Genomic DNA, 13,680 nt, shown 5'->3' on the forward strand with positions numbered 1-13,680 from the left:
GAATATTCCTTCCCATAAATCACCAGCTGTATTGGTGGATATTACAATTAAGGTCTCTGCCTGGGCAGCCGGGTCACTGATAGCAGGCCAAGAACTAAGAGGCCCCGGCTTGAATATGCAGAGCAGATGTAGCAGCTGAACTCAAAGGCCTCATGAGCCTGGAGCCCGTTTGACACTGTAGGAAATGTCATCCGTGGCAGAAGGCAAAGAATCTGAGGGATCACCAGGATGAACTAATAACTGAGATGTTAAAATTGATATAAACATACACAGGAGCATAAAGGCTTGACCCTTCCAGAGGAGCATTTCTGTCTAACAGAATAATAGAAGCTGCTGCCATAAGTCTGGGAGTGCACATTTACGACTTCCCCATTTAATTTCTGTCACTAACATAAAGGCATTTGTAATATAATAAATGCCAGTAACTTCTAGGGGGAAACTCTATAATTCACTCCAGTTGGGTAATTTATTCCATTTGTTTAGTCACCAAGGGCTTTGGTCCGGTTCAGGGAACTACAGAGACAACTGTCTTACGAAAGCGAGCAGACTGGCTGGTGATCAGTCAGTTCCTCCAGAGCACAAACGAGGAAAGCAATTCTCCGTAGTCTCAACAACGCCTGCTGAACTTTCTAGAACATAAGGAAAGTCCATATGTCAGCATTTCACCTCAGGACTCCCACTCCGTCACACAGTTCTCCCTCTTTCTGTTTCCCCCTCTTTCGCCCTCTGTCTTTGATTTTTTTTTTTTTTTTTTTGGTCTGGTAACTTGCACAAAATCCCCAAAATAAACAAACAAAGAAAACCATGCCTATAAAGCAGAAGAAAAATAAACATCCAGTAGAAGTCTGTGAAATGATGCCTCAGCATGACTGGGAGAGCTGTGCGCTGGAGCCTAAAGGTTAGAGAAGCTGATTTATCCCCAGAAAGTTACTGACTCAGTGGGGCGCGCTGGTGCCTGACAGCAAGAAAGTCTCAGGTTTGAGTTCCGGTCATCCTCAGCTCTCCCTCTGCGTGGGTTTTCCTCTGGCTTTCCACACCATCGAAGATGATGTATGTCAGGTTAAAGCTGGTTGAGATAGCTTGTCGACAAAATCTGCACTTTGTTTCAAGAACCACACTTCCCACAATCCCCCCCTTGGGCAGACTGAACAGGAAGACTGTAATGGTAGCTGTTTTTTCTTTAGATCAGCTAAACGCCAACCTTCTTGCTATTTTGTGGATGTAACTAGATTTCTGTGAGCAAGAGATTGGCGGATAATTGCAAACACGATCGTAAAGATGGAACTGGTGTTGTTGCTCCCTCCGTCTGTCGTACGCTGCACCACCGACTCCTCTACTTTCCTGAAGACACTCAATCTCCCTCTTCATTTTTAAACTTTTGTCAGATCTTCTTTTTTGTTCTTTATTTGTCACATGAGATGTGGCTTCCATGCAAATATTGAAATGCCTTCCTCATGATGTGACATAAAATAGGCGTCTTCTGTTTGTCAAGACCAGATTTCTCACGTTCCAAAATAATAAAGTCACAGGGTGTAATGCAGTGAGCAATGATAATAAATGCAGCATGTCTTCTGCGCTCCTTGCAATCTTAGTTTGCCAGTGTTGTATTGCTGTCTTAAGCTTGTCTCGTTTCCTGTTTTATTTTGAAAGTACTTCCCTTGTGTGATTTCCTTCCTGTCTATGTGCGTTTTTCCCTCCTTTCTTCCTGTGGCCACCTGTGTCTGTCTGCTCATCAGGCCTTTTCCTGGTGTTTCTTCCCCAGTCAGCTGCTTCTGGGCCCTGCAGTTCCCCCACCTGTTTCTGGTTGTGCCCTTAATGGAGACTGGAGTTTCTAGTTGGGTTTTCCGCTTTTGCGATTGTTGGATCGTTTGGAAGATTTGCATGTTGTTGTTGAGGGCTGGATTTTTTTTTGGTTTACATTTCACTGAAGTACAAATCCTCCCATTAATCAGTGCCAACCTCTTCTTTATTTCTTCCTCTTGTACAGTAATCCACCTTCATCCCCTCCACAGCTACTTTGGGGCCACTAGTTGAGTACCTTGTGTGTGTGTGTATGTGTGTGTGTTTTTTTTATCAGCTACCAGTTGTGAATGTGTGTAACAGTACAAACGTGAAGGAGGGTCTTCCTTAAATTGTCACCTTTCAGAGGAGTCTTCACCGGATGCTTTCGTGGTGTGCCGGGGAACTTACTGGTAGTTTTACTGCTCATCTTTAGTTTTGTAAAGTCCGGATTCACCGACAGGTCACGCAGGGGGGAATATTCACAAGCTCAAGACTTCTAATGGTGAGTAATTGACACATAAATTATTCTACTTGAGAGAAGCAGCACTTTTAAGATCAGTTTGTGAGGACAAAGACATGTCAACACCAGGACCAGTGACCTGCACGTTCCTGCAGGCTCTTTTGGTTTTAGTCTACATACGTCTTGTTTTGACGGGTACAAGTTCGTGTCTCCTCTGCATTTTTAATTTGGCCGAGTACTCACCCTTGAATATTCAACGAAATGAGCAGCCTTGATTACGCTTGACACAAACAGCTAAATGCTATTTAACCACCAGACAACCGAAGTGGTTGACATCAAACAGTAGGCTAATCTTTCACACGTTCCTAATAGGGATGCAAAACCAAACTGTGGGGGGGGGGGGGGGGAAATGAAGGATTCACTCCGGGAGGAGCTTGGAGTAGAGCCGCAGCTCCTCCGCACTGAGAGGAGTCAGGTGAGGTGGCTCGGGCGTCTCGTCAGGATGCCTCCCAGATGCCTCCCTGGGGAGGTGTTCAGGACACGTCCCAATGGCAGGAGGCCTCAGGGAAGACCCAGGACACGTTAGAGAGATCACGTCTCTCAGCTGGCCTGGGAACGCCTCGGGATCCCAGTGAGGAGCTGGACGAAGTAGCCGGGAAGATGGAAGTCTCTTTGCTGAGGCTGCTGCCCCCGCGCCCCGACCCTGGATAAGTGGAAGAAGATGGATGGATGGATGAACGATTCAATCCAAGATTACATCTGCATGTTTACCACATTTATTTCGGCCCCAAAAGGAAACAAAAACACGGATATCTCACCGTGTGTTCATGGGCAGAAACTAATGAGATGTGTGTGTGTTTTTGCAGGTTTCTGACTCTGCAGCTATAACCCAGACACAAGCTTCCATATGGAACAGAGACTAAAATAAGCTTCTTTTACACGTCAATCAAATGAGTCAAAATAGAACTTTCAAACTGTGAAAATATAACGCTGTGTAAACATTTGAATTGTGTGGGAGCCATCGTTACTGAAGCGATGACTGAAGTACATTGTTACCACAGTAAACCCAAACTGTTCTGTTGGAGAACTGACTTATATTTGCTTCCTTGTGTCTGTCTTATTTCATTTTGTTATCACTGACAGATCCCTTTATAGTCCGGCTCACATCTCCTCCGATTCATGGCATGGAGCTTTGCTATCTATTGAAACCATGTGTGTCGTATTAAGCACTTCCCTTCCACTTCAAATAAATCAGCTCTAGTTGAAGTTCTAACTCTATTGCAACTGTATTAGGCTGCGTCATCGCTCTTAAACCTATTATTTATTTCTTTATTAGAGTTCTGTTTAATTTATTTAGATGGGAGGCGACAGCAAACTTTAACCTTGCATAAAACTCCAGATCTTTCGTCCTTTTCATGACTGAGTGCTCAAACGGTGGAAGAATCTATATTTGGGAGCCACTGTTTAGAAAGGAGCCGCCACAACCTCGAGTCACCCCACCCCGCCCCGCGTCCCATCTTCGCCCCAGCCCATCCTCCGCAGTCCCTCGGCTGCTCCGGCCCGCGCCTCCTCTCCTGCGCTCCCTAAGCCCTACTCTGTGATGAACTAATCTCTGAGGGTGAGGGTCAGGCTACAGGAGAGGATGACACGCCTCTGACTCTCCTCATCCATCCAGGCCTTTCATTACTAAACCCCCATGCTGCTCCGTCTTCCGTGAAACCCCAACCCTGTAGCCTCAGTCTCAACCTCAGCCCAGGGCCCTGGGACAGCCAGGCAGCCAGACCCCTCAGAGAGGCACGGGGCCTTTGTGTGGCTGCACTCCCTCGCTTGTCTGCCTCTCATTATTACCCCCCCCCCCCACACACACACACACACACCCCCATCCAATTCAAGCCCCAAATCAAAGCCAGTTCATATGAAATGCTCCTGAGGTTTAAAGCTTAACTACACCACCATTAGAACCACTGCAGCTTCTATTACTGACGCTGCATGATGGCGCAATAATCACGCACGGTTTCAACTGTACAGAATTAGTCATCGCAACTCATATGTGCAACTGAGGATGAAGTATGGGCTCATTTATTTAAATTAGTAATGGCTCCGAATTTGGTGGAAAGTCCTTATTAGGACACTTTTTTTCATTTTTTGTTAGTTTGACAAGTGGTCAGTCAAATTGAGCGCCAGAGGGTTGGAGACTTCAGAGTTTAGAGGGGTTGGTTTTTTTTTTTTGTTTTTTTTTTTGCAGCCCGCTCTTTATTTAATCTTACGCGAGTGGAAACGGAATGACAGCTGCAGCGCGCTCATAGACTCGCCGAGCAGCGATGATGGATGCTTTTTGATTCTTTCTTTTTTTTTTTTCTTTCTGAAGTTCATTTTGCAATGGTGCCCTTTCAATAAATATTTTTAAGTCTGTCAGTTAATTCTGAAATTCCGTCGATGAACTCTGTCCAGAAAAATAAACAGGGCCGCCACAGCAGTTGGCCTGGATGGGGAGCTGTTATTTTGTGCGGCCTATTGGCAGGGACTCTCCACAGAAATATTGCTTATTTTTGCTTCGTTTCAGATTCAAGCTTCTGACAGTTTATGTGAAAAACTGAAAACTGTATTGCAATTTAAACACAACTGCTCTGCTCTGTAATTACAAGCTCCATTCACACAGATGAACGGGGGGGGGGGGGGAGCCACAGGATGAGGATTGTCTTCATACACAAGATTTATTGAAGTCAAACTGCAATCAAGGAAAGAAATTAAATTCTATCATTTGTATCGGTCTCTGCTTGTTTTTGAACGATTGAACAGGAAACCTTGGAAATCCCAACAGGGTAATTTGTTGAATAGAGTTTGGGAAAACACGGCGGTGAAATTCAATGTCCGTCATAGTTCTTTATAAAGGATGTGTAGAACTGTTGACACAATCGCCTCAAAAATGTCCTACGTCAAAAAGGCAACTTTGTCGGGTGGTTCAGACCCAATCATCAAGCTTTTGTTGTAAAAGTCATGAGCGGGCCGGTGGCCATAGTGGTCCACAACCCACTGAGTGGGCTCACTCCAAAATAGAATAGTACATTCCAAACCAATATAACAGCGGCAGCGCACCATCACGAGACCGCAGTAAATGGCAAAATTATTGTGCATACTTTCTGAGGCACGCCTAAAAAACCCCACTGTGTCCACATGCACTCCTGCTAACATCAGGTAGCACTTAAGTGTCCTTCGCCCTAATGTATGACTAAACATGCTGCCCCTTCACCGAGCTGCCCTGATACGCAGGGATCCACGCTGCTATGTGCCGCTGCCGCCTCACCGGCCAATAGAGACACCCCGGCCTTCAATAACAGGATATGGTCTGCGTTTCTCATTTCGCAAATGTTCACAAACAGCTCTTAAAAATAAAACAACTTCTGTTTGATTAAGGGGGGAAAGAAAAAAAAAAAGACAAAGAATCACGCAGCAGCAGCAGCAGCAGCAGTAGCAGCCACCCATTTCCTGGGAAACTGTCGAGTCGCTGCAGCATTTTCAAACGTTTTCCTCTGTAATTGTCAAGCTGGGTGTTTTCCCGCTTTTGTGTCATAAAAGTCAGGAATGTCCCCGCTATAATGAAGCGCCTCTATGAAAGAAAAAAAAAAAGAAAATTGAATCAGCGTTAATATGGCCATTAGGTAGCCACCCAGCAGGAGAAATATGGCAAAGCTCAGGCTCAGTTAATCACTTTGTTACACTCCAAACTTTCATCGGCATAGTTTTGGCCAGTAGCGGGGGGGGGGGGGGGGGGGGGAGGCAAACCCAGAGCTAAACCAGAAATCTGTCTGCAGCGCAATCTGTCTTCCAACCACGCACTGAAAGCTCCTGGTGAACACACAAACTCTGCTGTGAGGTATCCTTGAGGAAAATATCCATTTACTTCATAGCAACACACAAAGGTGTGCCTCAAACTAGGCCGAAATAGAAAAGCTGACACACACACACGCACGCACTAGCAGACTAGCCTCCAGTTCTCAAGGGTGTGTGAATCTGCCTGTGACGGGGCCGACAGTTAAGAGGGACTGGTGGCTTGGACTCGCTCGAACTGTCAAAAATTTTAATTTGATCTTGGAGGACTTCACATCAGAGTTTTATGTCCGTTGGGGTTTTATTTGTTGCAAAATTTATGGTGTGAATTTCCAATTAAAATCGTCCCTTTAATTATCCAAGGCCATTTTGAAATAAACACCAGCACCAGCAATAAAATGGGGCTGGATTTAGTCAGTAGCAATGTTTCCATCAACACATAGTTTGGAGTGTCACGTTAGAAATGGTTGATGGTGGAAAAAAATCAAGAAATGTCCCTCAAATTTGCATAGGTTTTTACCCTTGCTTGAGTTTTTTTGTGAAAAAGACAGTGCGCAAAATTGCAGATGGAAGTCTTGAATTTTGTTGTTGTTGTTGTTTAAGCTCTGACGAGGTGACGTATTATACGAGCAGGACTAACCAGGTGCTTGTTTTTATTCTCAAACTCTTTGTTAAGACGGCAAACAACATGGCGGATATTAGCATGGGACGGCTACGTGGAATTCCACGAGGCGTCTCGGTTTCTCACTTGAGAAAGCTGCAGATGGCAAAGGTGATCCTTCTAGTCAGTTTGTTACAGCCATGTGTAGCATGGTGCATCACCTACTTCAGTGGTTCCCAAAACTTTTAAGCCCTGAACCCCCTGAAACTGCCTCCCCAGATGGCGCTTGCACCGCCAGTGGCTAGGCTAAGTTCGCTAACGTGTCGCTAGCTCTGTGAGACGAGGCACTGGAAGCCTCAGGGTGGTCAGGTCTCCAACTGTTGTTCTGCTGCTCCCGTGGGTGTACGATGAGGTTGTTCCAACCATTTATCCTCATTTAAAGCTGGGCAATGTACTGAGTGGTAACGAGCCTTATTTTTTCCCCCTCAGGAAGGAAGAAATGGCCGTTGTCTTCATGGGGGAGCCTCCCCAGATGAACCAGCGGTGACCCTTCTATGCTGCAGATGGGCTTGTCCCTGCTGGCTGTAGGTCCATGGAGGGTCAAGCTTCAGACAAGCGGGTCGTTGCAGCACTTGGGAGGCCTGAGGAAGGTAACAGCGAATAACAGCTCTCCATTGAGTGCTCAACAGTCTCTTTTGTATTCATTTTTCAACGTGCACACAAATGTTTGCCTCCTGAAAATTTTTTGGGGGAAAAAACATGCAACACTGGTTTATCTTTTTGGAGGATTCTGAGAGGGCGCTAGCGATTGTTTTGGTGCACTCCTGGCGCAACATTTCCTCTGGTTTTGGAATCATACACTCGTCTTACTTGCTTAAATTCAACTAATGGAAATATGCTACGTCACAATTTATTTTTTTTGCTGAAGTTTGTCTTAAAATTGTCTTGACAATTAAGTGAAAACACGACTACTGAATAGTACACACACGCAACCTTCAGCTCATGCGCATCACCCGGATCTGGATCTCCCTGTAGCCTGTCGGAGTGGTTGAATAAATCCTGTGAATCATCTGTTGTATATCAAAAAGATCCACAGTTTCATCTGACAATGGGAGTAGCATCAACATCAATGTGTTCCAGATCTGGCAACCTGATAGCTTGCCTTTCTTCTGCCTGTAAACAGATCATCCATTCAAAGCCTCTAGATTTTACTTAAGACCAGCCCGTTCTCAGTGTCTGCTGACTGGTTCCACGTGTGCACAGGCGGCATTGAGGTGTGTGTGTATAATGTGGTGGTGGTGGTGTGTGTGTGCGTGTGTATACACATGCTCTTCTAAAGGGGTCATGAGTCACTAGAACATGGACGTGACTGATGTTCCAAGTCTTACTCTAATTACTGCTGAGGTGTCGCTGATTGTCCGGGTGACAATCCTGAGCTCGGCTGGTGTGCAGTTTCAGTTTACAGAGACGACACTGTCACACACTAAAGTTGTGCATTTTTTAAAAGTACTGCATTCACTACACACCTCGGATGTGCTTAGCGAGCAGGGGCGACGTCAACTGCGATAGTAATTGCGGCTGAGTAATGTTTCTGCTTTGGCTCAAATTAAAACAAAACAAAACAAAAAAAAAACTCACCAGTAAATCTGGAGGCCATTTTAGGACATCACCCAAACAAGCTCTGAGTTCACACAGGGGAAAAAAAAAAGCCTTGACTATTATAAGCCAAAGAAATGGCAAAGTTGAAACCATACAGCCTTAACGACATCAAATTAAAGCTCTCATCAAGAGTTGGCTGGCGTGGAAAGAACGCGTGAAGGCACAAAGTTGGCCAACAAAGCGGCACAGTTAGGAGAAATAGCCGCACCGCTGCCTGCACAGAAGCACAGCCTCTAGTCATTTCCAATGCTTGCAAAGACAATGGGGATACGCTGAGGATTAAGTAATAAGTCCGAAATGACTTCCAGAGAAAGCGGGGGCCTTCTCATTTCAGCGTGGCAGTGATGCAGGGAAATCAGAGCCACGCGAGGGTTTTCGTGGAGGATCAAAGATTGTGATTAGCCTACACTGTCCATCCACCATTATTGGGAGATCTGCGCGGATGGCAACCATATGGCGGTTGGATTAATCCCCTCCCCCCCATCACCATCCAAAGAAAGAAACGGGGGGAGAACTAGCAGAGGAACACAGAGGTGAGAAAAGCCCAAAGAGATGTGGGAGGAATGAGAGGAGTGAAAATAGAGAGGTACAGAACATCAAATGTCAGTCAGGGATGTGTGGCATAACATATGTGGCCAATATGCAGGAAGCCTTTTGGCAGGTTTCCCTGACCTATATAGTCCGGAAGTTGAAGAAACTTCTGGCTGAAACAAGTCTTTCAACTTTTAAATGAGCCACAGTGGATGCTCTGCACTGCACATTTGGAATTTTTAATAAAGCCGATACAAGTGAGCAGGAGTGTAATATATCAAGCTATGATAAAGGAGGTGGGGTCATCGTTTCCTTTGAAGCAAAATTGAAGTTTTAATCTTAGCTCAGCTACTCTACAGCTAGCATAGCAGATAACCTTTTTTTTTTTTTTTCAACTTTCATTTCGACACCTCAAGTCACTGTGTCCACCCGACATTTAACAAAGGAGGGAGGATACGCTGTTGTCAGCTGTCCCCCTCTTTTGGGTTCAGATGCGGTGAATGTCCCGACTGTAAAGAACACCGAGTACCTCTTTCGGGAACGCAGGCCGTGTGTTTTCCGTCACTCGGCATGTCTTTTTAATTGCTTTCGATCCGTTTTTACACGATTCCACCAACACCAGCAGCACGACGCGGCACAGAGCGTTCTTTCTTCAGAGCTCTCAAATTCCGGTAATCATTTTCTGGTCGCCGAGAGCTGACAAATGTTCAACTTGGGGTCAGACGCAACAACTGTCACTGTCAGCGGAGGAGTAGCAGGACAAGTACCACAAAGACGAACCATCACTTCCTACGTTTAGGATTTCTGAGCAACCACAAACTGAGGAATGCCTCAACCAGGCGATTGTCAAGACCTTTCCTGAAACCCCTCCTGAGCCCTCAAAAGCCAGTCTGTCTCCCGTCTCTCCTTGGTCCAATCTCTGTTTCACGGTAGGAAGTACATTGTGCTGACATTTTTACTTCTGGGGAAGTTCCGTATCATAGCAACCAAACGCTGCACCTCCAAACTGCTGTCAAACACTCCCAGCTGGGCACTTTCAGGAGAACACCTGGAAAAGAAAAACACACACTCTGCTGGGACACACTGTGCAGCAACCTCTGCACAGCATCCTGTAAATTAAATCATGATGGGACCACAAATAGACCAGGAGGTGCGTGAGATACCAGCCAATACCTTGAAACATAATATCCTCTGAGAAGTCCATGTCTCAACTCCACTGGAGTGCTCAACTGTCACAACAGCTTTAGAACAAGCAGCACGCCCCCTATTGATATCACATGGAACCGTTTATGAGTACTACCTCGTGAAGCGCTGCATCCGATGGTGGGTCCAGTCCCAAAAGAGGACCCAAACACCAAAGTGAACTCATTTCTTTTCCAATTTTTTTCTGTTAATTGTCAGTTTTTCTGTTAGATTTACAAGCTGTTCATCAGTTGTTTGTCCATTTGTCTCCTTCACTTGCACCCCCCCAACTCTACGCCTGGTCCAGATTACTCAGATGAGCCGATGAGTCGTCAAGTTTAATGGGCCTCTCCACTCTTTCATCAGCAGTCATCACTACTGAGTGGAAAGCCTATGTGGGCTTGGCTGCTTGGGGAATAGGAATGGGATTAAGTGATATCATATTGTTTAGCAGGGGATCTCCCTCCCTTGGCAGCAGACCCAGAGATTCAGCCGTGATCTTCAGTAGGTGGGTGTCTCTGTAATCAATAATTTCTGCGTTTTGTCTCGCAGCTGTCGTGAGTGTGAATAGGAATTAAAACGAATGCACGTGTTGGAAAGCGTTGAGTCACGTATACATCATACAGGCACATTCACGCAGTTTAAGTAGGCACACAAGAGCATCTGTGAGTGTCTGTCTTTCTTTTCCCTCCAGCTGAGAGGAAACAACTCACTCATTTTCCTTTTAGACCGTGCTGCTGTGAGAGCGCGAGCGATCTAATGACTTTGTAAGCAATCATTATGGTTTATATTTTCCTTTGTAAACCATTTAGTCTCTTTAAATGTAAGCGTGCCAATGGCAGGAAGACGCCTGACCTTGTAAAGTTACTTTTGAGATCATGCTTGTACTTGTTTCACCAAAGAAAAGTGACATTTAATCATCAGTTACTCACCGTTAGCTGTTGTTCCCCCCCCCCGTGTGACTTCTTGGTGTATCTAGAAAATTCTGGCCAAGTAATTGTAGCTGGACTCTAAAAGAGACTGGCAACTAACTGCAAAATGGTCCAAAACTTCAACTGATGCACTCCCAAATGTGTCATCCAGTTAAACACAATCCACTTGTATTCAATTGAGTTCTCAATAACCAACAGATACTTTTAATTTCGGTTTAAAACTACAAAGTTATATCAGCTGCGACTCGACATTCTACCAGTTTGCGCATTCTGCTTTCGCAAGGTTTTAATTTTTTTTGTAATGCAAACCAAAGTGTTGGTGGGTTATTAGGTGTACAACTGGATGAAGAAAATTTAGATGATACTGGATTATACGTGAAATTGTAAATTGATCGTATGGTTTAGCTGCTGTTAATCTTCAATCTCTGGCAAAATTTAATGGAAAGCACTGACACTTTTTGGGGTTAAATATCACTTTTAATGCATAGTGGAACTCTTTGGCGGCTTTGCGCATGCGCGGTTCATTTGCTGCCTGGACGCAGAGGGGTGAGGGTCTCTGCTCCTCTCCTGACTGCCCACTGCAGAGCCGCTAGAAGTGGCGATCGCCTGTGTGTGCCTACTTTCGGGCGGAGCAGAAAGAGCCCACTACTCGCTGAGAACATGAATTGCAGAACAAACATACGTGCTTTTACGTAAGTCTCCAAATGTCAGAAAAGTCTCCAATAACACCAGGAAAAGTCGCCATGGACAGTTGGAAAGTCGCCAGATTTAGCGAGAAAGTCGCCAAGTTGGCAACACTGCCTCAAAATTAACTTCTGTACAGAAAGAATTAACTGCTACTGAGTACACACCAACACCGGGCCTCGGATGGCTCCCTGCAGAACCTCTCTCACAACAAACGTTAGCTTCAGTTTTAACAGCCTCGGTCCTACAACACTTGACCTCCCACCAGACACGCAGTATTGTGCAAAATTAACTACTGTACAAAATTAACTACTGTACAAAATTAATTAACTGCTACTGAGTACACACCAACACCGGGCCTCGGACGGCTCCCTGCAGAACTTCTCTCACAACAAATGTTAGCTTCAGATTTAACCGCCTCGGTCCTACGAAACTTGACCTCCCAACAGACACGCAGTATTATGCAAATTTAAGGGTATCTGAGAGAATTTGAATTTACACCAAGTTTGAACATACATGTGCTCATTCATGTTGTTAAAATACGATGAAACGGGGAGATACTGTACCTGAAATAACATAAAGCTATTGCGGTTGCACTAGAGGAAAGGATATTCGTGAATCTAGCTTGGTGGTTTGTGCCTGTGAATAAGCAGACATTTCCATCCACCATTCCACTCCAATTAGGTGCAACAGATTCAATATAAACGTCACGGCCTTTCATATAATCTTGCCCATTAAAATAAGAGTAGGGAACCAGTAGGGAGCAGTGAAGTAATGAATGTTATGAACACAAGCCATTCTAAATGTCAAATGTCATTTATCAAGGCCACCCAAGTTTCTTCATGTTAGGAAACCTTTAAAGAAAGTTCAGTGAGGATTATCAGAAAGATCTGATAGTCATGGTGGGACTATTAAAGGGAGTAAGGATACTCATTTTGTAAATTTGTCATTGATGATCTCTGTTGAAGTTCTCCTGTTAACGTAGTCTGTGCTAACACCCGCCAGAACAGTGTTGTGAAGTGGGCACGGAGGCCTGATGGTTGTGATACGTGGTTTTCATGCAGTCCCATTTCAGATTTCGCTTTTATTTAACATAAATATGTGTGACACAGATTATTTCAAGTGCTGTGAGTGCGTACCACACAGGGGATTCAGGATGGACACGCGTCTGTGCGTTCCTCGTGGCTTTTGGTGAACATCCACATTTGAAGGGAGGAAGTAGCGGTTACACTCAGGTGATTCATTTGCTCCAAGTAAAACTAACGCATAAAGGTTTCCACATATCACAGGCCTTAACTTTCACCACTGATTATTTTGAATTCATATCGTAACCTTGACCTTTTGGATGTAAAATGTCATTCTTTATCATTTTATCCAGTGGGATATTTTTGAAAAATGTTTGCACAACTAGATTGTTAATTCGTGAATTATGGCCCAAACTGGGTTTTGTGAGATCCCAGCAAACTTTTGACTGCTAGTGTAGCCGGTCTTGGCCTACTTCTCAGCAGACCCTCGCTACTGCTCTGCGTTGTGTTGTATGTGATTTGCGGGATTTGGTTTTTCGACCTGAGTTCCCTCTGCGACAGTTTGAGTTCCAGGAACTTGTACTTCTGGTACTGTTCGTCCAGCTTCCTCAGCGCTGCATCTGCCGTCTCGCTACCCGGCTGCTTCATGAAAGAGTCAACGTCCTCCACGAACACCGCTTCAGGGACCCCGAGGTGCTTTTTCTTTGTCGCCTGTACGGCACTGCTGTTGTCTATGGTCGCCGTCATCTTGGGGAGAGGCTGCTTCTTTCTTCCTCACAAACAAATCTGAGCCCTCTCAAATTGGTTGAAGTGTGAAAAAAACAAACCTTAAAATACAGATTCAAAAAAAGCCATGGAAAGTCATTCAAAATAGGCAGGAGAATGTTTTTCTTTTTTTTTCTCTCTCTTTTATTTCATGAAAATAAATACACAAAACAATGACCAAGTCCCCGATGCCCTTGTAACTTTGACAAAGCTACTTTAATATAACCTTTC

At 44.9% G+C, this 13,680-nt stretch overlaps 1 protein-coding gene across 3 annotated transcripts in view; it reads left to right on the forward strand.

Moving 5' to 3' along the window:
• The first annotated feature begins 1,778 nt into the window (after positions 1 to 1,778).
• Positions 1,779 to 13,680, forward strand: part of runx2b (RUNX family transcription factor 2b) — a 75,668-nt gene continuing 63,766 nt past the window's right edge. For 2 of the 3 annotated variants that reach the window (XM_086190417.1, XM_086190416.1), the window contains exons 1-4: positions 1,779 to 1,834; positions 1,988 to 2,029; positions 2,147 to 2,284; positions 7,161 to 7,321. The gene's annotated coding sequence lies outside the window, so the exon portion shown is untranslated. Of the gene's footprint in view, positions 1,835 to 1,987; positions 2,030 to 2,146; positions 2,285 to 7,160; positions 7,322 to 10,452; positions 10,552 to 13,680 lie in introns of those variants that run through there. The other variant, XM_086190418.1, reaches the window with a different exon arrangement.

The sequence above is a fragment of the Aulostomus chinensis genome, chromosome 20 (genome assembly GCF_037954235.1).
Source record: "Aulostomus chinensis isolate RoL2024-O1b breed Wild chromosome 20, RoL_Achi_v1.0, whole genome shotgun sequence".
NCBI lineage: Eukaryota > Metazoa > Chordata > Actinopteri > Syngnathiformes > Aulostomidae > Aulostomus > Aulostomus chinensis.